This window comes from Augochlora pura, chromosome 2, assembly GCF_028453695.1.
Source record: "Augochlora pura isolate Apur16 chromosome 2, APUR_v2.2.1, whole genome shotgun sequence".
NCBI classification, from domain to species: domain Eukaryota; kingdom Metazoa; phylum Arthropoda; class Insecta; order Hymenoptera; family Halictidae; genus Augochlora; species Augochlora pura.
The window spans coordinates 15,826,819-15,839,454 of record NC_135773.1 but is presented as its reverse complement, the minus strand read 5'-3'; positions in this window follow the sequence as shown (position 1 = coordinate 15,839,454).

Below are 12,636 nucleotides of genomic sequence, written 5' to 3'. Positions count from 1 at the left end.
GGTACATGGTTTTTCAACCAGGCTTTCGAGATAATCGTTCGATTAGAGGAAAGCTGAAGCTTCCCACAGGAGTTTTAAATAGGGGTGGGAAAGTTCTGGAACTTTCGAACAGGTTCTATGTATAACAGTGCTCACGGAACTATCTTAGCAAACGTGTCCTTGCATTCAGGTTCCAATGAGGATAACCTTTTAAAACTTAACATTTTTTTATAATTGGGAGAAGACAATGGCAAATAAAAGTTGTTTTCGAAGATTCAAAGTTAGCATGATAAAAGTATTTAAAAATTACGATCTTTTTTATCTGACAATGAAATTTAAAGAAATGCAACCGACACGATTATTAATCAAATTGAAGATAAACCTCTGATTTGCAATTTTTGATCTGTAAGTTTTAATTTAAACATTTCGCTGGTGGCTCGGGAAGGTCAACGACGAACCAGGACCCAACGAGAGCTCCTCGTGGACACGTTAAAAGGTTTCTTTACGAGGTCATAACGAGGATCACATTGCCATAGCCGAGCCACTGTTCCCGGCGATCCGTGACCATAAACCCGCGACGTCTTCGCGGAAAATAGGGGTGCACACGCCGTGTTACCTTCGACCCCCTCGCCGACGCTACATAAAACATTTTTGATACCGATACCGACGTCGGACTTGTCCGCGAAATGGCATCCCGGCCGATGCGGCGCGATGGTGGCCTGGTTCCTCCGGAGGAGACACCGGGTTACAACGATTCGATACTTCCGGTGAGACGGGTGATCACCGACTGATTACGTCCTGCGACTTCCTTTTATTGCTGTCGCTATAGTTCCGCACCGGTGCTGGTTTCCTCCTCGGTGATTGAATTCGGCGATCCCGGAAGATGCGTAAGACCTCGTTGCGGATGTGTTTTTGTACCTCGGACGGCGTTTTATTTGGTTTCCTGGGTAAATTCAGTCTTATTTTGTTAGTTTAGTTTGTTAGTTATTTTATTTTTGTTTAATTGGACAAGATTTATAAAAAACATCTTTCACCACAATATGCAGTTCTAGTTTATATTAATAACTTTACCTATGAAAAGTTTTATCAAAGTCAGGGTAGAAGTACGTAATTGTTTGAAATAAGGAGATACGTTGACATACATAAGTCCTCTAGAAATTATTATAGAAAGAATTTAAGCTTTATTATCGTTTATTTTACACTGGAAATAAAAAAATTAATAACATTACAGATTATAAGTGGTTACATAGTATACAATAAAAGAAAATAGATCAAATAAAACATGAAAACAAAAGGAAATATAGTAGCATAGAATAATATGCAATAAATTAAACTAAAATAAAATGCAACCAATTAGACTGAATTAAAACACAATAATTTATACAGCGAGTTTAAAATCATACTGCTATTAAACTATTAAGATTATTCATAACAGCTAATAATTATATACAGGGTGCGGCGCCAAAATCCGGACAAATCAAACACATTTTTGAAACATAATTTTTATTGCAAAAACGGAGTAGTTGGTTTCAACATTGTAACTGTTTCGAGGTTACGAATGTTTAGTACATGCATCAAGCTATTTTGGCGACAATTGCGACCTTTCAGAGTGGTATAGAACGGCGGGGAATTCAAATTAAATTTTGTCCGGATTTTGGCGCCGCACCCTGTATTTGGAAGGAACGTATAATATATTGTTAAAAAACATTCTTAATTGCATACCTGCACAGCACACGGAAGTAAATTCACCATTTTATGGCACAGTAGAAATACATCATCTAATCTAGTTAAATGAACACGATCGTTTGATGCTGCATTAAACCTTTACAATCATTTTGACAATAACACAAAACTCGTGCCTATGAATAATCTCAGATTAAATTATACGTACTATATTAAACGCATTTGATTTATAACGAATTCAGATACCGAAAGTATCATTGTACATTTGGAAACAAAACACGGTCTGTACCCGAAGGATCGCGTGAGGATTAAAATAGAATAATTATCGGTGAATTACGATCTTCCATTCATAGTCCCTCTATCATTGCAATTATTGCCTCGTCAGTAAAATCATTCCCAATTTTCTGTGAAAATTGAAAAATTACGTCAGCTAATTCTGTTTGAGAACAGTATAATAAGCGTCACGAACGGAGGCATTTCGAGGAAGAGCTAAACAGGGAGTTAAACATGCGTCTCAAATTACGTTTCATTTGAAAATTGTATAATAACTGGACTGCGAATTTCTATGCAAAATAAAGATTGTCGAAGTTGATTATAAGAGTTGCAAGTCAGTCTGCTTCTCCTGTTTTAGTAATTCTAATAAGTTACGTATGATATCGAGAGTATTCTCATATTCTTCTCATGCGTTTACGATTTTGTCTTTGATTTAGCTATTTTCATTAACAATGCATCAAATCTGCAGATTAATTTTAACTGTCACGTATACAGATGTTCCTAGAGACAGCTAACAAACGGGCAATTAAAGCTATTTCAGTGCGCTTTTTTTAAATGGTACAGTAATCCTCTCTTATCCGAAGATTTATTTTCATAACAACCTGATACCAAGACATTCTATTATCTAAAATTATCATTTAAGTGTTTTACTAGCTGACAATTTATCTAAATAATACGTTGATAATAGAACATTTAGACATCAGAATATTGTGAAAATAAATTCAGATGAGGCAATCTCTACTGTATAATTTGCAGTCTGCGGATTCGATGCATTTAAAGCAAAAATGCACAAACGATGCACAGAGCATTGAGGAGACAAGAAGCATTAAAAAATGCAAAAATGTCGTTCCACTACTTCCGCCGTGTTAGCATAGCTGAAAGAAGAAATACCTTTTTTATCCAATTTCTGTTTTATAAAATGAACGCGGGATAATTTTATTTTGCACAAAGATGCGCAGTCTAATCACTGTCGCGAACAGGGGCGTTCCTAGTGAGAGAAAGAGAGGGGGCATCGACCAAGCTCACCGGCTAATTTGTCCAAACACATCGGGTCGGGTAACGTCGCCCGATTAATATATTCAAGCCGTCCCGTTCCTATAATCAGTTCGCCATAAAATGATCCCCCTTCCGGGCAGCTCACAATCAGTCCTTTGACCATCAGTCTGTAAAGCGCTTCCATTACGACACTTTTCTCCCGATAACGAGTTTTACCATTTTTTCCGGGCCTGCCCCCTCCCCAACCCCTCCGTCCCGCCATCGCTCCCTCCCCGCCTCGCCCCGCGTCACGCTCTTCTTTCACGTTGGTCGTCGTTTCCCGAGGAACCGAGGCTGTTATCAAAGGTTAATGCGATCTGTCGTGCTTTTCGTCGCTTCTTTCTTTTCCGCGCTGGAACTACGCTCTCCGAAGGTTCCATACCTAAGCCGTGACGTTCAAAGTTAACCGTTTTACCAGTCTAAGAGGGCCATTTACGGTCTGAATTATATATTTTCCAATGGCACCGTCGTCCCTTTGGCTCGCTGGCCAGGCTCTCGCTCGCCGAATTTGCATGCTCCTCCTGGGGGTCGGACAGCAAACGACTAACAAAAACGTTAAAATGCGGTTTATGGTTTTATGCCTTCCGTATTTTAGCGATATTTGGAACAATGAGACCAGGACCGACCTAACTGTTCTCGGCCTGGGATTCCGCTTTCTCCAAAGGCCGCCGATGCCCTTTTTCTTTCCGCGGTTACTTCGTTTTTAGAAGTCCGTGCGCGCATAAAATAACCAAGTATTCTTTAACCTTGCTCGTTCGGGGTCCTCGGGTGGTACGGCATTCCTTGGTGAAAAATTGTCGACCATTTTCGGAGGAACAGGTAAAATATTCGCCTAAACGGAACCATCTTCGATTTCCATCGTTTCCGCACCGCCCCCCCCTCGAGGCCTGCTCCTAGTTTAATCATTTAGGGTATCAATTACTATGGCCATTACGGTGACCTCTTGACTTTTTGATTACTTGGTGGTTTTTAGCAAATATTAACACGCTTGTAATTACGTAAAAGACACTTGTTTTTTTTCTAGTGCGTTTCATTTCATCAGAAATAATATTCATATTTCATAGATCTTGCGCGAGATTTTTGTTATGAATCCGACACGTTATTACAGTGTAAGGGGTTAAGAAACATTTAATACTTTTTAGGATTTTACAAAGATATTCTATTTATAAATATATAATGAAATTAAATAAAATTAAATTGTTGAAGAAAGTATTAATACTTCTCCCACGGATAGTGTGTCAATAGGAACATATAGGATCTACGTATATTCTATTCCTTGTCTTAAAAACTTCAGCGAGTTGACAGCAAAGCAATAATAATTTCAAATTGACTAAATGGCTTTACTACCAACCCTGGCAATAAGTATTTGGCATAGAAGCAATACCAACGGCTTAGTGAGAAATAACGAAATCGTTTACACCTAGAGTGCTACGATATATATGTAAAACTATCGGTAACTTTGATTAACATTTTACTTTGTTTTTTTTCTTTAAATTGTGACTATAGAAAATGATGCTTGGGAAAAAGTATTCGATCGAGCGAGATTCTGGAAAAAAAAGTATTTAACCATAATAAGTTTACGAAAAGAGACGATCAGTAATCTGCTTTGCATTAAAATCACCTAGTACTTAATAATATTCCCACGTGTATATGTATAATAGCATTTTCTATCATCGTTATTATTATATGAATGCTGATATAGTGTGTACAAGGTTTTGCTATACTATTCACGAAATTTCGATCCATGACGATGTAATTGTAATTCTCTTTTGATTTTGGGTTACTTTGAATATGTTCGATTATTCCACATTGTCCTACAAAGTTTCTATTGACCTTAAATCGATGCTATTTAGTGGCTACTTTATAGTTCTTAGTCCATTGTCCTTCAAATATCGGTCGCCCCGGTTTCTTGTACTCCTAATACTACCTGTTTGCTTAAATTTCTTGCTTATACAGGGCGTCCAAAAAATATGAACAACTCGGAAATGTGGGGGATACCTGAAATCATTTCGAGCAACTTTTTTCCCTACAATAATTTCTTCCGAGACATCGTTAACAAAGTATTAACAAGACACATTGATCACTGATAGCTAATAAGCGGTCGAAGTCCAATTTCGCTTATTGGCTCAGCCGCCAGCGGTACTCGCCTCTCATTGGTCAATGCTTTTTGTTAATACTTTGTTAACGGTGCCTCGGACGAAATTGTTACAAAAGAGAAAGTTGCTTGAAATGATCTCAGCTATCCCCCATCTCTGAGTTGTTAAACATTTTTAGGACAATCAAAATTTTAATTGCTGGGTAATCTGTTTGTTAAGTAAGAAAACAAATTAAACATGATTTTATATTTACATTTTTTCAAAAGAATAAACTAAAATCTTAAATATGTTTCGCGTATTAATCCAGTATATATACAATTTTAAGTTACTGAGAGTATTGTATTTATACCGTAGCATTTTAGGTGCATTTAAATAATCTGGTTATTAGACACTATTTAAGTCATTAACCCCTTGCACTACGCAATCTAGCCCTTCACGCTGCGTCGATTAGCACTTATTTGTCTTTAATACTGTCCTTAATAGGATCAAATAATTTTTGATTTATATACTGTATTTATTTACTTCCGTTTCTAGACTTTGATAACAGAAGAATTTAATTTGATTTCGATTTAGAAGAAATTAATAATATTCATATTTAGTAGACCTTGCGTGGAATTTTTATCAGGAGTCTGGCTCGTTATTATAGTGCAAGTGGTTAATATCGCTTTTGGCCAAATACTTATTGCCAGAGATAGTATTTGAGCTACTCATTTTCGTCATAAATGCATCAAATCCGCGGAATAATAATCCTAATATATTAATGCGAATATAATACCCCGCTGAATTATTAATTATATTCGTTCGGTCATAAATTGCAGTAAATGTCCTGTAAAATGTTGCTGTAAGCGCCACCCCAGTTTCTTTATTATTTTCAGCATTAACGAAAACACTTCTGGCCAAAAGGTGCTTCTACTAAACTGTCTCTTCCTGAAATCGATTTCTAAGCTGTATGTTTGTTACTTATCAAGTTGAACTATCTACTCTTCGTCCATCACGAACCTCGCCTGAAAATCAACCGAATAAATGAAACTGTTCACGTCTCCTCCTCCTTTAAAACCTACTTTGCATAGCGGAAACAATGAAGCGAACAATTCCCAGACATTTTCTAAGAAAGTCGTACCGCTAAGACAAGACTCGGACCACATTTTGGCGATGATTTATAAAGCTACGAGAAAACACGATGTATCCAGATGCCTAACACAATGCCGAGCACGGTGGTACACGAATTTCGAAGAAGACGAACTGACAGCGATACGAATCGAGCGTCCAGAATGTGTCCTTCGGCGCTCCGCTTGCATTTCCTTTGGAAAATATGCAAGCAGGCTCCGCGTGGTCTATATTTGCACGCGTCCTTTCTGTTTCCGTGTCCGCGAGGGCTCACAAATCACGGGACGGCGTCGGTCGTCGGCCAAACGGAAACGGCACTGCTCCAGATTTTCACGCCTGTTAAAGAAAAACAGGGAAAGGTCGCCGATAAATCGACGTGTCCGGCAAATTGTCGCATGGTTTAACGTTCTCTGGAACCAAAGGTCGACCTTGGACACGATTCTCGTTGGTGGAAGCCACTGCAGGGCGAGGAGGCGACTCTCGACGTTCTCCCGTTAGATGAAGCGATACCGGCCGCAGCGTTTCGCGGGTTTTGGCACGCAGATCCGATGAATGCAACAAGCTCCAGCGGCTAGAGATTTTTCACGAGCTCTTTCGGAGATCCTATATAAGCAACGGGTGTCCCCGAAGGTGCAGAATATCTTCGTAAGCCGAAAGCCAAACAGGACTAGCCGGTAAACCACTCGGACAGCGCGTTATCTGTTTGCAAACCGAAACCTATGGCGAACTGGTGCGCTCGCGCATTTCCGAACGATAATATTGCGACAACGGTGCACAATATTTGCGTGTTTGCCCTGGTGTCACTTCGATTCCCTCTGACAAGGTCAGCAGCACGCGTCGCCCAGCCTCCTGAAATTTGACGACGCTCGAACAGCGCTGCCAAACTCACCCTTTGACGTTAACGTCGCAGATTTGCGATTTTACCCTTGCGTGGATTGTTATGGTACTTCTTAGGGGATTCTGAAGTGCCCGTCTCCAAGAATTCTACTTGGGCTTATTTGAATAGTTTTTCAAAATATTTTGTGGTCATATTTAACCTGTTAACCGGGGAATTCCCTTTTAATACCGCTTACGTTTCATTTTTATTTTCTTATTACTCGAATAAAATGCAATTTTTATAACAATTTTTGTACTCATTTTCTCGTGGACTAGCCTTTCTAACATCTAAACAAAAATTTGTCTTTTGATCGAACAATAAAACAATTATTTGACTTTATTGAGTGATCATAATACTAAATGTAAGTACAGATCTATAAAAATTTTTTCTACAATACAATTTTTTCCACACAAAAAATCCTAGCATATCACAACAATCTAGTGCACAGTTAATGGAATTAAATTAATATTATTGATTGTGCATTTATACACGAAGCAAGTATAGAAATATCGTTTATACTTTTCACAAGTTTATAGTATACATAAAAAAGTGACAAAATGGTTCTTCCTAATTTACTATAATTAAAATATTACTTACATTTTCATACGTAGATCTTAAATTTTCTGCAAACACATACTCAAGTACATATTCAAATTTCTATATTTTCCCCATAAGTTTCTTTGGGTGAAGATTGTAGCACATTAATATTTCGTACATAGGCTTTCAGTTTTAATAACATCGGCACACCTTCACGACATGGATTCCATAAGTTTTGCACATCTACAAGCTGGTAGCGAATTTCATGCTTCTTGTATAATAGTAAATACAATAGCTCCTCGATATTTTATAGTTTTCGTTTTTACAAGTTTGTCAAAATCAATCCACACAGCATCCTGATTGGATTGAGGTCTGAAGATCGTGTCGGCGTTTTCATGGCATAAATATTATTATCGCTCATGACATAAATATTGTTGAGCTCGATGATTAACCGTATCAATCAAACTCGTTGAGTCTTTACTGAAGAGTTCTAACACTTATTTTATCTTGGAGATCAGGTAATATTTTACTGGGAATAGCAACAACAGTTTTTAATCTATCAGTTTTAGATAATTGATGTATCTTACAATCAGTTCATTAATTAGTGTTTCTATATCTAGTTTTACAAGGAATTTTTTTCTGGTTTGAATGCTGTATAAATTGATGACAAGTCATAGCAGATATTCTTGGCTTCGCGGAAATCTTCGATATCATAGTCTATCTTTTCGAAGAAATTGCTCTAGTCATTGTTGTGACGCGATATTTTTACCTTCACTCATCACAGTAATGTCGTAATATGTCTAACTTGGTGACTTTACAGCAACATACTAAGAAACGTTGTTAAAGTTTCGTCCACTACAAAACGAATAGATTGGAATAAAAATATTTACCAAATCCTACTACAAGTATATGAGGTCTCCCAAAAATGATTCGCAATCGGGAAAGTAATTAACGAAAAACATTAAACAATACGAGACGAGATCAGCTGATCCGGGATAATAAATAAAATCTTATTTATCTCGAACAAGAAAGGCATTACCTATATTTGGGTGGCAGGGCCACCACGGAAGCATATCAGTGACCCAGATATAGGTGACGCGGCAACGAACGTGTTAAAATGAGTCTTGTACGTAAGTATATATCCGCCATTGTACCTCGATATCGTCCTAAATACTTTCCAAGAAATTAAAACATTTAATTCTCATACGAGTCATATCTTGAGAGATTGATAATCTGTATTAACTATGAAAGTAGTGAATACTGCCCATGCATCTACATCGTTCATCGGATCATGATCAAAATGCAATCTTGAAGCGTCACGTACGATGCTGTCTGCTGGAAAAATTTCGCTAGAAAAAGAGAGAGAGAGGGAGAGAGAGAGGGAGAGAGAGAGGGAGAGGGAGAGGGAGAGAGGGGGGAGAGGGGAGAGAGAGAGAGAGAGAGAGAGAGAGTGTCGATCGTAGGGTGGTAACGGAATCAAGAGTGGATAATCGGCGTTTTATGAGGGATGACCTTTACGAACGTCGAGTCGGTATGTCGTCGTTATGTCGCCGTGATCTTGGTACCCAGACCAATCTCGATTTTATTCGTTTAGGGTGTCTTTTCATTCTCGGGATAACCCTTGCGTTTCCGGGGAGGTGGAACCATTACCCCGGATAAAGATTCGATCTATTGTCAGGGGGAGTCCGCGTAGAAAGAAAAATAGTGGTGGTGTAGAACGAAGATGGAAAAGCAACGCGCCGCAATGGGGCCACTCCGACATGCGTTGACGGTTCCGAAGGAAAAAAAAATGAAATTAATATTATAACTTTCTTATCCTCGAATCGGATCTCTGGAATTGTTTTACACAGGTTCAATTAGTCAGGTAAAAATATCGTGTAAAAATGTACTAACGTGGTTGCCAGCTGAACACTTTTTCTAGAGCCGAACATTAATTTCACTCATTTCTCGACCCGTTTTCTTGGTGGGTCAGTTGAACGTTTTGCCAGGAACAACAGACCAAGTATCGTTTTATAATCTTTTTGCCTCTTTTACGATCCGTCCAATAAAAAGTGTACCTACCTACGTTCCATTTATTTTAACAGCATTATGTTGGATAGGCGTCAAAAACCGCTCCATTTTTAATGTTGTCCGAGTTGACTTTTTCACGGCCCTAAGGGGGCGCGTCGTAAAAATCTAGCACGGGATTGCTGTCGTTTTACGATTCTTATTGTCGGCGGGCCTTGGAAAAATTCGGGGCCTCGGTGTCCACGTTGCGCCGCGGATAACGACCTGCGGGTACCGAATATTTGCATTTTTTTGGATGACTTTTACTTCTTCGAATAGAAATATCTTCTGCGCGTACATTAGATTCAAAATTATATCATATTTAGACGAAATCAAATTATTCAATGAAATTACATAATAACCCGAGGCATCTAGATTAAGATGACGTTGAAGCAATATTGTTTAATGCAAATAATGTAGAAACTGTTCTATATATTAAAAGTACATGTAATCCTACAATTGTAGGAGTATTTAATAAGAAATAAAATGGATCGGACTTATTTTTATCTCGGTGTTCTAAAAAGTCGAGTAGACGCTATTGACAATTTGCAGAAATATAAATCAAGTATGTAGATGATCCCAAGCAAGCCAATTTATATTTCTGTTAAAAAGAACCCGTCGTTCGAGTGTTCATATAATTTCGGTTTAGTCTCGATTCACAAGGAATGCCAGCAGATGCTGAAAATAACGTGTTGATTCCACTCTCGGATTTTCAGATTTACAGGAATAAATCCCAGGATGTAGGAATGCAGTTTCGCTGGATCCACAGCTCGAACTCTTTAAGCCTCTCCCACGGGACCGCGTCAGGTCTCGTGGGACATCGAACAAAACCGGAACATGACTCGGGGAACGTGAAAGGATTACTCGGTCGTTTCGGTCTCGTAAAGGGAAATCTGTCGGTCCATCTAACTGAAAGATCGCTAAATGATCGTCGCAACGGACGGCCGAGTGGTTCTTTGGTATTTTGTTACATCGCCGCGGTGTCCAAAATGTTATGACAGTCACGATAATGGACTCTTTTCGCAAATTTCATCGTCCACCTGGATGTAGCTAAGCCCATGCCGCCGTATTTGTCTTCGATCCTGTCATCTTTCACTCTTCGGTCAATCCAACAGCTGCGGATATTAATGAAATCCCTGTCGCTGAAATTTCAAAAGCGAATTTTTATTCCGGGAGCACTTCTGCGATCTTCCATTCGTTTCAGTTAAATCAACTGAGACAGATATTCTATTTTCTCTGTTCTATTTCACTGATTGATATTCGAATTTCGGCTGTCGAACACGAGAGATGTTGAATATTTTTTGGGAAGAAGTTCTATCTCAAAGTTTCTTAATTTCCGTTCCTTAACGTTTCTCTCTGAACTTTTTAATTAATCGAACTGCATGAAAGAGGTTTGGTGCAAACAAAATTATTATTCGTGTATGGGTTAATAATTTAACTGTTACGCAAATAACCTAAACAATTGCACAAGATTGGAATATTTTATTTAACCAAATTAAAATGAAGAAATTAAATTGTATGACAAAAAATAAAGTTAACCGTCGTATGTCCTCCCCTCGTCCACATCCAATATTTTAGTCATATCAGATTGCCCCTAAAACCATTCAATTTTTATTTGACATATTTTTTAACCCATATATTATATGTGTCCTCAATTCATTCTTGTTTGTAAAGTCTTTGTCGTACAGTTTAAATTAGTTTTTTCAGCCGTTTACTAGTATGCAAAAGGTAAATTCTTTTATATTGTTCGTATCAATGGATGGTACGTCGATGGCGGTGGTATAAACTTGATAGAGGTGCGTGAAACAACAATAATTGTGTTGAAGATTAAAGTACCCTGTCAAATCGTGTTTGTACCATCGTTTAAATACTTCAAGATCTCTATCGTTTATTAATAAAATAAAAAATGTAAAAATAAAATAAAGAACAATAAATGTGAATTTAGCCAACCAATATTTCCGGCTAACCTAACTTCTAACTTCTGGGATGTTCTAACTGATCTACTCTATCTTTTCAGAACGCGTTAGAGGCAACGCCAAGGTAGTAAAATTCAGAAAAATACTAATTTCTTTAGATCTAGTCTGACCGAAAGTTCCAGTCGCCATTTCTGTAATGCTTCTTCAGCGGGAAACGACGATTTATGATGATTTACGCGATCCAATAAATCTAAGGGAAAAGCCTAAAACACAGTTTGATGTGATCCTGTGGCAAAAAATACAACTTGAGTGTTGCACATGATGGAAATTGGATGCAGTGTCGGTGGAAAAGTACGGTCCTCGAGCAATTACGAGACAGAACCTGGGACCCGAGGATGCGACGGTCTCGGCCTGGGTTAGACGCGTAACGTTTTTCGAGTCCCCTTTCGAAGGGCTCCCAATAAATAAGTAAATTAATACCGCGTGTCAATTAGAACATGGAAACGACGAAGGCGACCGTGTTGCTATTTAGGGCCCACCTCGTTTTATAATTATGGCTAATAAAGGTCGAAAAAGGGACGCTTGCGAAAAACAAGCTGCCGAATATTTGCGAGTTTTTACGGCCAAGTTAGCCCGAAAACCGGACGAAACGATGGGGTAAAAATCCGAGTAGGGCCCATAGATCCTTCTTGGAGGGTTGGAACATTGTGACGCTCGTTATGTGGCATGATGACTCTGACAATCTTTTACCTGTGACTGTACTACGGGAACAATGTCGACCTATTTATTTGAACGATTTCAATCACTTTTTAGTTGGCTAATAGAAAACAATTGTTATGGTAATAAACTTTTCCTGGATGATTAGCCCGTTTGTAGTTCATGTAGAAATCACCCCCAGTTGATGTTTAAATAGAAATTATTGCTTTTTATTATCGTTTACTTACCATTATTTTTTACTATTGATATTTCATTTGTTCAGTGCATCAAATATTCAATATTTCTACAACAAACTAACTTTATACACTCCTTCAATATGGGAGAAAAGTGTGCAAAACAATGCAAAGAAAATATTAAGATTTTCGGTCTG